Source organism: Panthera leo, chromosome B1 (genome assembly GCF_018350215.1).
Source record: "Panthera leo isolate Ple1 chromosome B1, P.leo_Ple1_pat1.1, whole genome shotgun sequence".
In the NCBI taxonomy this organism is placed as follows: domain Eukaryota; kingdom Metazoa; phylum Chordata; class Mammalia; order Carnivora; family Felidae; genus Panthera; species Panthera leo.
This window is the reverse complement of record NC_056682.1, coordinates 21,238,383-21,253,283: the sequence shown is the minus strand read 5'-3', so window position 1 is coordinate 21,253,283 and position 14,901 is coordinate 21,238,383. Positions and strand designations below refer to the sequence as shown.

The window sequence follows — 14,901 nt, the reverse complement described above, 5'->3', positions numbered from 1 at the left end:
TAACACAACAAATCTATAATGAAAGGGTATGTGTATGTGTTTTTAATCTGTTTCAGTATTACGTATTTTTTAAAATATGGGTCCATTGCTGGCATGTATAATTTGAGATTTTTTTATTCAAATACCCAAATTTTCAACTTTCAAAAAAAAAATAAGACATTATTTATACAGCACTTTTAGACTCATTTAGACTCATTTAGCACATTTAGACAAAATTGAGTAGCAGATTTAGAGATTTGCTATATAACCCCTTCCCCCTCCAACTTTTCTTTTAAAATAAAGAGATCTGGAAGATCTGACAATAGTTCTTCCATATAGCAACATTTGCTTTGACCTGGGGAGTAGGTGCCTCCTTCCCTGGGCTTTCCTGTCTCCATTTCCCGGGTTACAGTTACTCCCTATTGTACTACAAGCGATGGTACTTTATCTTTTGTAAGTACTTGAGATTAAAACTTCTTATGGAAGAAAATCACCTTAATAACTTGTTACAATAAAAAATCCTACAAGAATTTGCTATGCCTTAGCCTATGGAAGCTGCAGAGGTCTATAAAATGTGAACTCTGTGACTCCATAAAGAAACATTGAGCTCTTACAATGAACTTTAAAGTGATGTATGGCAAATAGTCCCATAATTAAATGAATCTTAATTTGATATATTATCTGACATAGTCCATTTATAACCAGTGATTAAAAATTACAGTTGCAGAGTATATGACATAATGCATCATAATACTATTTAAGAAAATTTTTCCTGAGTGGATCGTAACAGCTCAAGTACTCCCTCTAGTTAATTTTCCCCTTAGTAGCATCAGTCCATACCTGTTTTAAAAAATTAAGCATACAGTTTTTTCCCTATTGCTAGTTAAATCCAGCCACATCCACTCTTCCCTTTCTCCCCCTGAACTCCTTCCAAGCTGTCTACTGTCTGCTCCCTAAGTCAAAAACCTGGTTATCCATCACTCAGTCCATCCCTACTACACTGGGTTCTAACTATTTTTCTGATTTCAGTTTTAATTTTTTTCTTCTACATGGCCACAAGAATAACCTTTCTAAAATTCAAATTTGACCGTATATTCCTTTCAGTAGTTTCCTGATTCTTGCCCAGAAAAGCCCAACCTCCTTAGCTTAATGCCTAGTTTTCACAGAAGATGGTGATGTGACTGATGGAAAGTGTCAACAGATTGTTAAAAAACAAAATTCAACTGAGTTAAATTTGAAGATCTATTTGGCTTTATTTAGTTCATGAATTGGGTACTATCCTATCTAGCAAGTAAGTAGAGGGGAGCTCCAAGGAGTTGTACAAAATGGAAGGTTTTTATACGAAGGAGAGTGGGGCAAGTAAGTTAGTAGCAAAAGGAAAGGACTGTTTCAGGTACGGTCACCTTCCCTTAGCTGGAAGGGCAAGGAGTTTTATTAGGTAGATTACTTTAACAATCATTCCCTTTTTGATCAAATTCTCAGCTTAACCAGGAGTTGTGGTCAAAATTTAAGGCATTAGTGCCTCTCTCAGCTGTGGCTCTGAAGTTCAAGAAGTTTTTGTTGTTCCTTCTTGTGACATCCACAGGTCTTGGCTTTTTTGCTTAACACCTTGATACTGTAACCTGAAACTGAACTCACCTCTTGGGTGTCGTAAAAAGATAGAACCACCTGAAAGAGTGGAAAAGGAAGAATTTTATTTGCAACAGATAAGGAAAACACTGGAGATATTTCCCAAAGCAGTGTCTGTCTGAACAACAAAATTAAGAAAGTTTTAAGCTAAGGGTGCATGCGTATTGGTGGAGGAGCCCATCAAAGGAGAGTTCAGTACAGAATTGGCAAAAGTCACCCTAAGTTGACAGAGGCCAAGTTGATTGAAGTTACGAGGACCAGCAAGGGTCAGCATCATTAATTCTCTGGCTCCAAGTTAGTCTGCTGTCCCAGTGCTCAACGCGGAGGTAAAACACTGCAAAAAAGGGGCACCTGGGTGGCTCAGTCAGTTAAGCGGTCGACTCTTGATTGCGGATCAGGTAACGATCTTACGGTTCATGAGATCAAGCCCCAAAGAGCCTGCTTGGGATTCTCTCTTTCTCTCTCTCCCTCCCCTTGTCCCCCCCATTCTCTCTCTCTCTCTCTCTCTCTCTCTCTCTCTCTCTAAGTAAATAAATAAGCTTTAAATCCTGCAAAAAAAAAAAACAAAAAAACGAAGAAGACTCAAGAAAGAATGTGCCTTCAGTCAACTTTTTTTTGTACTTTTAAACCAACACTGGGAGGTTGATTTATTGTCTCTGCTCTGGTTAAGCTATTTCCTCCCTGGTAGAGAATGTTGCTTTTTGCATTCGCTTTTCTTTCCTTAAAATCCTTAACTACTGAGGTTTTTTGCATTCCTTTGCAATCCAAGTGCCTTCTAGGAAGTTCTGCAAGAAGTGCTCCTTGGGCAAGTAGAGCTTGTTCATGGTGTACAGGTCACGAAAAGAGGTGGGGGCCTAAAATGACTTCTTTTGTCTCCAAAGCTATGTCTCATCTTTGTTTTTCCAGGGATTCCTAACTGTTTGCCTAGAGTATTAACAGGGCACAGGGTCTTTCTCTTCACTTCTCCAAGGTTCCATTCTCAAGGAGATCATCTACTTGGTACTTAGCAACCGCAAACATGCATTTAAAGCTTTTGAGAAGATACAGTTCACCAGAGATTTTTATAATAACTGTAAACAGGATAATTCCCAGTGTTTGGATTACACTTTGAAGCCATGTTCCCCAAAACCCAAACCAATCAAAGAAAGACCATGTTGGGGGCACCTAGGTGGCTCAGTAGGTTAAGCTTCTGATTTCGGCTCAGGTTGTGACCTCACGATTCATGGGTTTGAGCCCCACATTGGGCTTTGTGCTGACAGCTCAGAGCCTGGAGCCTGTTAAGGATTCTGTGTCTCCCTCTCTCTCTGCCCCTCCCCAGCTTGCTCACGAGCATGCTTTTTCTCTTTCTCTCTCTCTCTCTCTCTCTCAAAAAATAAGTAAACAAAACAAAAACAAATAATAATAAGAAAGAAAGAAAGACCCTGTTGAAGGAATCTCCCTTTTTAGGACAAGTGGTTTGCTCAGTGATTTTATATAATTTTCAGCTTTCCCAGAAGTACTAATCCACATACAGCAGGTGAAGTTGGCCACAGCAGATAACCTCCATACTCAGCTAAAAGATAATCATGGGATATCCTATTGTTAAGAACTTTGGGGGTGGGGAGGAAGAACATTGGCTGGAGAATGCAAGGATTTTTACTGGACAGCTATTGCTTTAGCAGTGGATTCTGCAATTTCAGGAATTAGGAAGCTCCTGATCATAATCTCATTTACGTTTATCCCTAGCCAGGGTGGTAGGGACCTGCCAAAAGGAGTGAACATTGAATCATGAAAGCCTCCTGGTAGGTCCTTTCTAACTCAACAGTGTAAATTCAGGGGAGTCAACCAATGAAATGTATTATTTTGATTGTGAAAAGTTAGGGGCACAGTTACATTTTCTCCTAGCCTGAAATAAAAGTTTGCTATAAATTTCAGAGGTTTACCCCCATTAGTAGTGACCAGGCAGATACAGATGAGGGTGTTATCTTTGCAGGCAAATGCCAGAATAAAGGAAATGAAAAGGAGAAAGGGTTTCATGGTTTCATGTTTAAAGTATGTAAGTTTTGGTATGTTGCCTTGGGCAGAAGCAGTCTCCCTCAGTGTCAGCTGCTTTCTTGTTAATTTGATTCTGAGGTCTCCAGCATCTTTTAGTTTTGGAGCATTGGTCAGGAGCATTTAGTAAGGATCCTTCCAACAAGGCTTAAGTGCTACCTTCCTCTGATGTTGTTTTCGGAATACTCAGTCACCATGCTTTTAGGATAGGATCCATTGAATTGGGATCTGGAAAAGATTTTTTAACGTGTTAATGATAGGTTGAGCGTAAGACATTCGAGGTTTACAGTAGTCGGTTATACTAACATGAGACAAGGGATCAACAGAATGTTGTATACCAGTAGGCATTGGTCTACCAGTGACTGTCTCATGTGGAGTGAGTTTGTTTTCCAGATGGGGTACTGTGAATAGCCCCCAGGATCAAAGGCAGTACCTTAGGGAAGTCCAGTAGTTTCAAGTTTGGAAATTTTAAATTTAAGCATCTCATTAGTTCTTTTGACCTTGCCTTATTGAAGGTGATAGAGATAGTGAAAATTCCAAGAAGTTTGCAGACTTTTCATGAAGGCTTGTATAATTTGTCGAGTGAAATGGGTGCCTTGATCACTGACTGGATATTGTGGAAGGTATAGCCTATCTGGGAAATATATTCTTTTTTCCTTGCCGCTGTGGGGGCATTAGCCTTGCAACAGGGAAAGGCTTCAAACCATCCAGAAAACATGTGCAATAACAAGAACATATTGATAACCCACACTAAGAGGCAGTTGAATGACATCAGTTTGCAGGTATTCAAAGGGTCCGGAGAGAGGAGGTCTGAGGCCTTTTGGGACAAAAATTGTTTTTCCAGGATTATGGACCTGACAAGTAGAAGTCTGCCTACCAGTGTTGATTCATAATTGCAGTCACCTTAAATGTACTTTAGTGGGTAAAGGAATGTAAAAACCAAAAAATGGGATTTGCCTGAGAGCTGGGAATTACCAAGCAGCCAACTTGGTATGGCTATGGGTTTCCCATAGCCCCATCTATTGACTTATCTTACAGCCATTGTTGACCCATCTTAATTTCTCTGATTCAGGAGCAGACTTTTGCCATGTTACAAGGTCATTAGGATGGCAAAAATCTGGCCATGTGGGGGCCAGTTTTTATAGAAGCAAAATGAACTTCATGCACACATGCCACAATCTTACAAATACAGTATAAAGAAGACATAGTATTCTTACTTGATAATGCTTCCCACGTAACTTAATATATCAAAGAAATCTAATTAGTTTAATCATTTTTTTGGAGTGTTCGAAGAACACTTCTAGAAGAACTCCAAAATTTCTTACATGTCAAAAAAGCCTTCATTTAGAATTTGGTTTTGGGAACTTTGTCAAAATATCAAAAAAGGGTTTTAAAGTTTGCCTAAATAGGATCACAGATCATTATGAGACTTAATACTCAGAAGGTAAAGAAATGTTCACAATCTGTTATCAAAAGCAGACTGGAAGTCCAAAAAAACAAAAACAAAAACCTTTGTTTTTTTAACAGAGAAAAGCAAATCTAATTTTGTATCAGCCTACTATTGCTATCAAAACTTAACTCATTTTAATCTTAGGCCTGACCACTCATAAAGTTCCTTTCCAAAAATTCCTTTTTCACAAGCTTTATAAGTTTTCTGTTTTTCACATTCCGATTTTGTCCTGTTCTTTCTCTTTAAATAACCAACTCTTGGGGCCCCTGGGTGGCTCAGTCGGTTGGGGGTTCAACTTCAGCTCAGGTCATGGTCTCACGGTTCGTGGGTTCGAGCCCCGCATCAGGCTCTTTGCTGACAGCTTGGAGCCTGGAACCTGCTTCAGATTCTGTGTCTCCCTCTCTCTCTGTTCCTCCCCTACTCGCACTCTGTCTCTCTCTCTCCCAAAAATAAATAAAGATTAAAAAAAAAAAAATTTAAAGAACCAACTCTTTAGTACAAAATTACTTTCTTTTCCCTCAACAAAAAAATGCATCTCCGTTTCTTACACGTTCTCTTAACCATTTTACTTTGTTTACATACAAAGATGTTTCCCTTATTTCTAGTAGCTTTAATAACAGTAAATAGAATTCTTAACCCTTAGAAATCTTAATTTCTAGTCAAAACTAAGAAGGAATTTTGAACTATCATACCAGCATTTTTTAGATGAACAAATTATGAATACATAATTTCTAGAAGTATGTGCTTTTTTCAGTTTTCCAATGAAGAATTAACAAAACTAAATATCTTTTAGTTTTTCTGTAATAAGCCAAAAGTAGGTAAGGCTATGTTCAATAACAGTATTTTATCTTACTGGGAAATAATGTAAATATTCAGTACATTCCATCATTTAATTTAATTTAGCAAGACTCCTAAAATTTCCAGCTAGAGAGATTTGGAAAAATTTTTTAAGCACATTACCATAAAATATAATTATTTTATATGTAAGCTCTTATGCCACTTACATCTAAATCATTTGCTCCAGCAATCAAGTTTAGATTACCCACAAAACTTTGAGATGTTAGACACAATGAGCCATCGTTCTAAGTTATTTTTGCTGACAAATTACAACAGCTATAATAAACTAGTAATTCAGGTAGAATAAAATGTTTATCTTCATTGTATTCAATGTTGATAACTCTAAAGATATGCCTGTTTTAATTAAACTGATGAATCTAAACTAGCTTTAATTTAGTAGAAGATTATCCTAGAACTTCAAAAACATTTGGGTGTTTCTCTTATATTTCTGAGAATTTAATTAGATAAGCACTTAATTTTCCCTAAACCAATTAAGTAGATCTTTAAGCCAACTAAATTTACAAATTAATTTTAAGAACACCAACTGGAGATAGAAAATACCACACATTTACTACAAGTTCTCTCTATAGAAAGAGACACATAAACACAGACGCAGACCTCATAGCTTATAGCTTTAAATTGTTGCCATGAATATAAGTGCAGAAACAAAATTCACTACATACAAAAAAAAAAGCTGCAGCTCAGTCTTTCTTTATTATCTTTTAATTCTAGGGCTGAATTTTAGTATAGTATGAAAGTTTGAATTCTTACACTTGAAAGAAGTTTTTTGAGTATAGTCGACACACAATGTTACATTAATTTCAGGTCTACAGCATGACGATTCGGCTTCTCTATACCTTATGCTGTGCTCCCCACAAGTGTAGCTACCATCTGTCACCATAAAACACTATTATAATATCATTGACAATATTCCCTGTGCTGTGCCTTTTATTCTCACGACTTAGTCATTCCAAAACTGGAAGCCTTCCACTCCTCTTCATGCATATTACCCATTCTCCCAGCCTCCCTCCATCTGGCAACCATCATTTCTGAGTATTTAAAGGTTTGATTCTGCTTTTTTTTTTTTAATCATTTGTTTTTTAGATTCCACATATGAATGAAATCATACGATATTTAACTTTCTCAGCCTGACTTACTTCATTTACCATAATAACCTCTTGATTCATCCATGTTGTCTCAGATGGCAAGGTCTCATTTTTTTTTTTTTTTTTTATGGCTGACTGATATTCCCTTGTGTACATATACCATAACTTCCTTATCCATTCTTCTGTCAGTGGACACTAAGATTGCTTCCATATTTTGGCTACTATAAATAATGCTTCAGTAAACAGGGGTGCATGTCTTTTCAAATCAGTGTTTGTTTTCTTTGGATGAATACCAAGTAGTGGAGTTATTGGATCAAATGGTATTCCTGTTTTTACTTTTTGGGGGGAACCTCCATACCCACCGTGGCTGCACCAGTTTACGTTCCCATCAACAGTGCGTGAAGGTTCCTTTTTCACCACATCCTTACCAGTACTTGTTATTTCTTGTCTTTGATTTTAGCTGTTCCAACAGGTATTAGGTGATAACATATATTTAAAACAAGTGTAGCTGTTTTTAATTCCTCAAAGAGTTAAGTTGCCACCGAAATGATATCAAAGGATACTCATACTCATCCCCTTATGTTTGAGTGTTTTTTCCTGCTCTGGGTGCATTTAGCTTAGAGAAGTCCTAAAAAAAATAAATAAATAAATAAAAATTCTTCTCAGGTTCTGAATACCAGCTTCTAATTTGGACAGATTTCTGATCATAGAGTTAGGAAATCCTTTCAAGTATCTTGTCAAGTCTCAGCCAAGACATACAGTTAACATTTGTGGCAGTTTTAAACAACCTCATTGATCCTAGCCGCATCCTCAAAAAGGGCACAAAAGATACTGTCTTTATAAGATCTAGAACCTGCATGTCCCAGACAGGCTGAAAGCCAAGCCAAATTCTTAGGATGTAAAACGAGACCATCAAGAAGGCAGTAGCTATCCCTGGGAGAACAAGGATCAATAACCAATTGTTTTAGATTTGGAAAGGAAAGGGATTTTTTTTTTTCCCCTCTCTACTGGGTTCAGGACATAATTTATTTACAAAACTTTTTGAGAATCCTCTATGGGTTTAAGAAATTATTTAACTATGACTCTTAGTTAACTGTAGGGGTTGCCTGCATCCTGGAATGGTCTTTATCTTAAAAAGTAACTAATAGTCTCTTCAGAATGGAAAGGAAATTCAGATAGAGGATGGATTCCTAGAAAGAGTACTCAAATAAAGGAGAGAGGAGGACCATAGGAAGTAATGTCAGTCTTATATGTTAGTCTTTTGTTTTAGGTGCCTTTCTTCTTCATTGTCCTTTTACAGTGAATCAATGAAACTTTTGGAATTTTGAAACCTTTTGAAGGCTTCTGCCTACCAATTAAAATAGGTATCCCGTTCTATTTGAGAATACTTTCAAGTGTTCTTCAAGAACACTTTTTTTTTTTATTTTTTTTAAGTTTATTTATTTATTTATTTTTTTTTTTTGAGAAGAGAGAGAGAGAGCATGAACGGGGGAGGGGGGAGAAAGAGGGAGACACAAAATCTGAAACAGGCTCCAGGCTCTGAGCTGTCAGCACAGAGCCCAACGGGGGGCTCGAACTCACAGACCGCAAGATTATGACCTGAGCCGAAGTCAGACGCTTAACCGACTGAGCCACCCAGGCACCCCAAGAACACTTCTTAAATTATTTCTCTAATTGGAGTATTTACCTTAATGGCCATTGTAATTCTAGGTTGGTTTTAGTAAGATCTTGCTATTTGACTAAATATTTGCAACTTCTGGGACTACAGTTTTTAGACCTACAGTAAGCAGGTGTATGCCAGAATGTGGCCTGGTCAACTCTACATATAAAAGATCCCACTTTTTAGCTAAGCCTCTGGATTTCTCGAAGTCAAACTAATACCTAAGAGAGACATGACATGGAGTTGGGAATTGTGCGGTGTTTTACCTCATTGCATAGAAATTGCCTTCAGGTTGGTGGGTGACCTAGTGTCAGTTCTAACCCATTAATGTAACCAACTTATTCTATCACAGAAGTCTTCTTGAGGTGGTGAGTGCTCTAATAGCCTTTGAATGTAAATGCTTGACCCATGGCCACCAATGTTTGCAGCCTTATTTCTGGCTTCTGAGACTTTCTTATCAGCCATTATTTAAAACAACACCAGAGGCCTCACACTGGACCTAGTCCAGCTCACATCAGGCCCAGCCTGGCTCTTAAGTCAGATCCAGCCAGTGGCCACCAACCCCAGCCAGTGGCCACCACCAGTTGCCACCGTAGGCTGACCAGCAGACGCTAGTAAATGGAGACTGTGGGTTAGAATTGGGGAAAGTACCAAACGCCAGTCAGTGGGGACTGTAGACTGGAACTGGGAAAGGGATTTCAATATGAAATTGTAGACTGAACCAAGCAAAGGACTGGAGTTCTGTGAGAGCCTCTTGTCTGTGCAGACTGACTCATTAACTCTGTACTGGAAACCAATTAGATCCAAGTTCAAATGCAAAGAAGGTGGAGCTCAAAGAGAGAGGAGCTCACCAAAGGTCCTTGAAGTGCCACGCCTGTGTTTCTTTTTATTTCCACTTGTCCTTGGAAATTCCCTTCTTCGGATCCTGTTGCTGCCACCCAGTCTGTTAAAAGACAAAACCAAGTAAATTTTGAAGATGCAGTTGGCTTCATTAGATGATACATGAATTGGGCAGTATCCCATCCAGCAAATAAGGGGAGCTCCCGGTAGTTGTACAAGATGGAAAGGTTTTATAGGAAGGGTGGTGGAGCAAAGAAGTTATGAGCAAAATAAAAGAAAAGGATTGTACCAGGTAAGGTCACCTTTCCTTGGGGTTAAGAGTAGGGGGTCTAATTAGGTGGATTACCTCATCTTGGAAGTGATAGAGGGGGCCCATGTGACAGATAATCTCATTTAGTGCTGTTCAGAAAATTCCTGACTGGTTAAGACAAATTTCTGAGGAGGTTGAGGCTACAGTCAGGTTAGGTATTAAGACCTAGTGTGGTGTCTTAGCCTAAGTGTCTGTATTTTGGGCCTCTCTTTTTCTTTTTAATGAGACCGCGGGGGTGTGAGATTTTCAATGGCAAAGGATGTGAATACTTAGAGCCCCGGTGTTATTTCACACCTGAAGTTTTTCCCCGTGGTGTTTCTTCTGTGTAGAGTGTCCACTTTGTTTCCCTGATTCTCTTTCCTAGGTGTTAACTCTTACTTGACTTTTAACTGTAGTTCCGATATTATATTATTTCCCTGAAGACCCTACCACCCCTACCCTTGTTTAGGTTAGGTGCTTTCTTCTGTGTTCCTCTAGCTCTTTGCACCTCTGTTTCATTATCCTGTGTTCCACAGAACACTGTTCAAAGAGTACTGTGAAATACATGCTCCGTGTCAAACAGACTGAGAAAACAAAATCGAGTGCTTTAGAATTTCCCAAAGCCTTTAATATGCTAAAAACGTGTCAGTATTCTCCAAGAAGAGAAGGTAGTATGAAACATTTTCCAAACAGAGCGCCGAACCATTTATTTGAGCTATTTATTTTAAATTTTCAGTTTCTTAATTTTTCATTTTCATGTCAACTGTGTTGTGTGTATGTGAATGCAAGTGTTGTTTTCTTTTGTTACTTTAAGAATATTAATTACAGAAATTTAGAGTCTTCTGTTTGCTCAATTAACTCTGTTTCCTTAAGTTTTTGTATTTTGGGCTTCTTGAGTTTGGTGCCTGCCTTGCATGGTTTTGTTTTGTTCAGGCCTCTTTTGAAGTGTTCATTTCTGTATTGGAGATTTCTTGTTGACTTGTTGGTAGATATTGAACTCTGTTTATGATAGCCTGCCTCTGATGATGAATAAAAAAAGAATGATTTGCTCCAAGATGGGACAAGCTGATATTTGTCTTTGGGCGTTGGAGGCTACCTGGAAGTCAGCACCTTCCTAAGGCACTGCTGCCTCACTGTGTTGTTCTAGATACAGAGATGACTGACTGTTGGTTGGAACAAGCAGGGAAAAGAGAGTGATCTGTCCTACCTTCTGTTCCACACACCTTCCCATTCATTACCCTGGGAAATGTTTCTGCCCTGCCCTCCACACTCTGGGTTTGCATTGACTTTCTTCAAGGGCTTGCAGGACCTTCAGACTACTCCTGCTTTGCATTGGTCTTATTTTGGGGGGTTGTCATTAGTTCCTGTATATACTAACTTTTTCTTGCCTTTTTCCTTATTATCACCCTTTTCCTTAAATCTAATCCCATCTTTTTATCATTTACGGATTCCTCAGAATTTCTTCTCTGCTTACTCTTTGCAAAGCACTGTTACAGCTTTGGGTTTTTTTTAAAGGCTTTTGTGATATTGTCTAGAAATTTAGGTGGGAAAGGGAAGTTGTCTAATCTCTACCATCTTTAAGCATCTGCATCCTTTATTTGCAAGGTTCACTTGTAAACGTTTCTTGATTTACTCAACTCTGGGACATGCATGCTTGAACTGGTCTTTTTTAGTCCCTCGATTTTTTCTTCATGCTGTGCGCCCCTTCAAAGACCACACATATTTCTGTATTTGTTTCTTTGCAAGATGGCGGCTATATGGTAGCTGTTCGATTGAACTAAGTCTTACGAAGTCCAACTGTACACAAAATATAAAGTCCAAAATATAGTCAGAGATAAATGATCGTTTTGTAAAGGAATCTTTTTACCATAACTGGTGCCTATATTGCATTTCAAGGTCTATTTGTTTATAGTTTTAGGGACTATCAAAGAAATGAGGATGCCACTTGATCATACATTCTAGCAGAGTTCTTTGTTGTTTCAGTTTGAAAACCACAGTAATTCACTTGTCTGAGAGAACCTAGAACATAAAAATATTAATGGAAGGTCATTCAAATTTGCTCTTGTAGTGTGATTACAGTATTACTTTAAAATATGTGTGTGTGTTTATATCCAGAATGCTACTACCTGTTAGCTGAAAGATAAGTCTGCAAAGAATGTTTATCAAAGTGTGATTTATAACAGTAAAACCTAGAAACAATCTCAATAATTGATAAAAAGTAGATTAAACATGATAGTAAAACATTATACAGCCATTTAAAAAAAGACAGTGTAAAATAGCATTTACTGATTCAAGAAGAGCAAGTTACAAATTGTGTAGACAGTACAGTTGCATTTTACATAAGGCTCTGAATATAGAAAGATTAGGTTATATACCAATGTGTTAGTGGATTGATTTTTATGTTCTCCTTGCTTGTTCTTTTTGTTTTTTCCCAATGAAAATGAATCATTTTTAAAAGTTATTTAAAATAGCAAAAACTTCAAAAATCACATTTGTGAATATTCAGGGAATGATTCTTCTTTTACTTAAGTAAACAGATATTTGCCATATTGTCTAATGTAGCTAGTGCAGGAGAGGAAAATGGTGTCCTCAACTCTCTCAGGATATCTGGCTGGGTCTGAAAATTAAACTGACAGATTAACAGGAGAAAAGTATATAAGCTTATTTAATAGAAGTTTTACATGAGATGGAAAACTTAAAAAGGAAGTGAAGACCCAAAGAAATAGTTAGACCTGAGTATTTTATGCTAGGTTTGATTAAGAGTGCACAGTAATGGAGGAATATGATGGGTTAAAGAATACGAGGTAATTGTAGTACACAAGGTGGGGGCCAGCTTCGCCAGGCTTCTTTGTTTCTGTTCTTCTTGGTGTCCCTTTGTCTTTGGAGGTAAGGATGTTCCTTTCCTCTTGATATAAGAAGGGCATATGTCATATGAGGGTTTTATGATGTTTCAAGGAAGAAGGATGGGGCAGGGAGGAGGTTAGAGTAACATTCCTGCTTCTCATATTTTCTCAAACTCCTTTGGCTGAAAATAATCAAGATGCTGAAGTAGTATGTCCTGAACTCCAACAATTACCATGACTAACTTGTTTTGGAATTTGTTTACTCATAGTTCAGCTTTCACTAATATTACGAGCATTGCTTTCAGTTATCTATTATACCTCATTTGTGAAGGAAATTTGCCAAAACTTAATAATAATGTCAACACTTTAATCATCAGGACAATGCATTGAACACTTCTAAGCCATTGAATTAAGTGAAAATTATTTTAATCAAATTAATTTACTTCCTATAAAAATACACTGAAAAACTGACTTAAAACTTCGGTACTATAAATGTAGACAGGCTGCAACTGTGACGCATGTTCAAAACGCATAGTTAATAATAGTTAACATGTATTGAACAATTACGGTATTTTGTGGAGGGCTTTACGTGTATTCTCTCATTTAATCTAACAAATGTTTTCGGTAGATAGGTACTTTAAACATCCCTGTTTTCCATTTGAGAGATAAGTAGTTTGCATATAGTCACACAAGTAAATGGTTTAGAGGGAGAATTTGAACCCAGGAAGCCTCACTTTGGAGGTCATGCTTTTAACCATGAAGATGCTCTACTTAGCTTAAAACTGATGGATGCTTTTGTGACCAGCATTCCCTTGAAGCAGTTACACCTTCGGGTCTTAAAATAATATAGAGGAATAGAAAACTGAAGCCATTTAATTGATTATACGGTTTTCCTACAACTGAGGAGGTTGTCAGTATCATAGTGTCCAAACGTGAACCCCAAAGAAAAACCTGTCTAACACTGTTTAAGTCCTAATACTGAATATCTTTTTGAGTCTCTTCTCAGCTGTTTCTTCTTCTCAATTCTAACCCCATTCCATAGGATGTCAGAGTACAGAGCTTTAGTTGAAGCAATCAAAAGAACAAAAAGTAAATTATTACGTAAATGCTAGATCTTTTAGCAGCATTAATGCTTGGAAAAGTTTCATGCCTTTTTGAATATTAAGATTCTTCCTAACTTTAACTCATTAGTACTACTTCACATTTTTCCCTTTGGAAATACTATGAATGTTCATTAGGACTTGAAGTGAGCTTCCAAAAGATTTGGTTGCTAGATTGTAGTTGTAATAATGTGTCCCTACAATTAATAATAAATTAATTCTAAGTATAGAGCATTAAAGTGTAAGGAAATTATATTAGTTGGCAGTTCTATTCTGCTGCTACCAGCAGAAACTCCCAAAATACTGACTTACACAAGATAAAACTTTTTCCTCTCACAAAAAAGAAATTCAGTTGACAATACTGTAGTCATTAAAGACTCAAGCTACTTCTTTGTTTCTGCTCAGCTCTCTCTAGTGTATGACCTCCATTCTCACGGTCACTCATGGTCCAATATGGCTGTTGGAAGTGCTATCAGGTCCAGGCAGGAAGGGCAAATAGACTCTTACTCATTTTTTTTGTCCCCTCTTTTAGATGCTTTCCTAGTAGTTTGACCCTACGACCTCCCTATGTCTATCTTGGAGGTTAAGTCTGTACCAACAACTAGCTGCCAAAAAAGGCTAGAATGTTGCTACTCAAAATAAAATTAGACTTCTCTTACTTAGGAAGAACGGGAGGAAAATGGCCAGCAGTCTGTCATAAGACTGTAGGAGACATCTTATCTAGACTTAAGTTTAAGATATTAAGACCCAGACTTCCCTAGCTGTCTATATAGCTGAATAGTGGCAGAGTTACGATCAGAACCCAGATGTCTTGTTGACCTGTGTTAACCAGAGGATAACAGTTGCTTATAGTAATGATGAATTAGATAAAATTATAGTAAATCAATCTAGTATTAATAGGAGTTTTTCTCTGCTATTTTGCCTCAACATCTATCTGCACTGTATCCACACACACTTGGATATCTCAGAATATTTTGCCTGCTTACTTGATAAATCTTTCTATGATAATTGTTCCCTTAAGATGCGAGTTATATTGGCTGTCTAGATTCTGTGATTAAAATTGATAGTTTTAGTAGGCTCTAAAAACATATAAAATTCTTTTTAACATTAATGGTTTTGTAACTTCAGGTAAACTTT

At 37.4% G+C, this 14,901-nt stretch overlaps 1 protein-coding gene across 1 annotated transcript in view; it reads left to right on the top strand.

The window, feature by feature from the left end:
* Positions 1–14,901, top strand: part of VPS37A (VPS37A subunit of ESCRT-I) — a 45,279-nt gene that overhangs the window by 5,348 nt on the left and 25,030 nt on the right. The gene's annotated exons all lie outside the window — the stretch shown is intronic.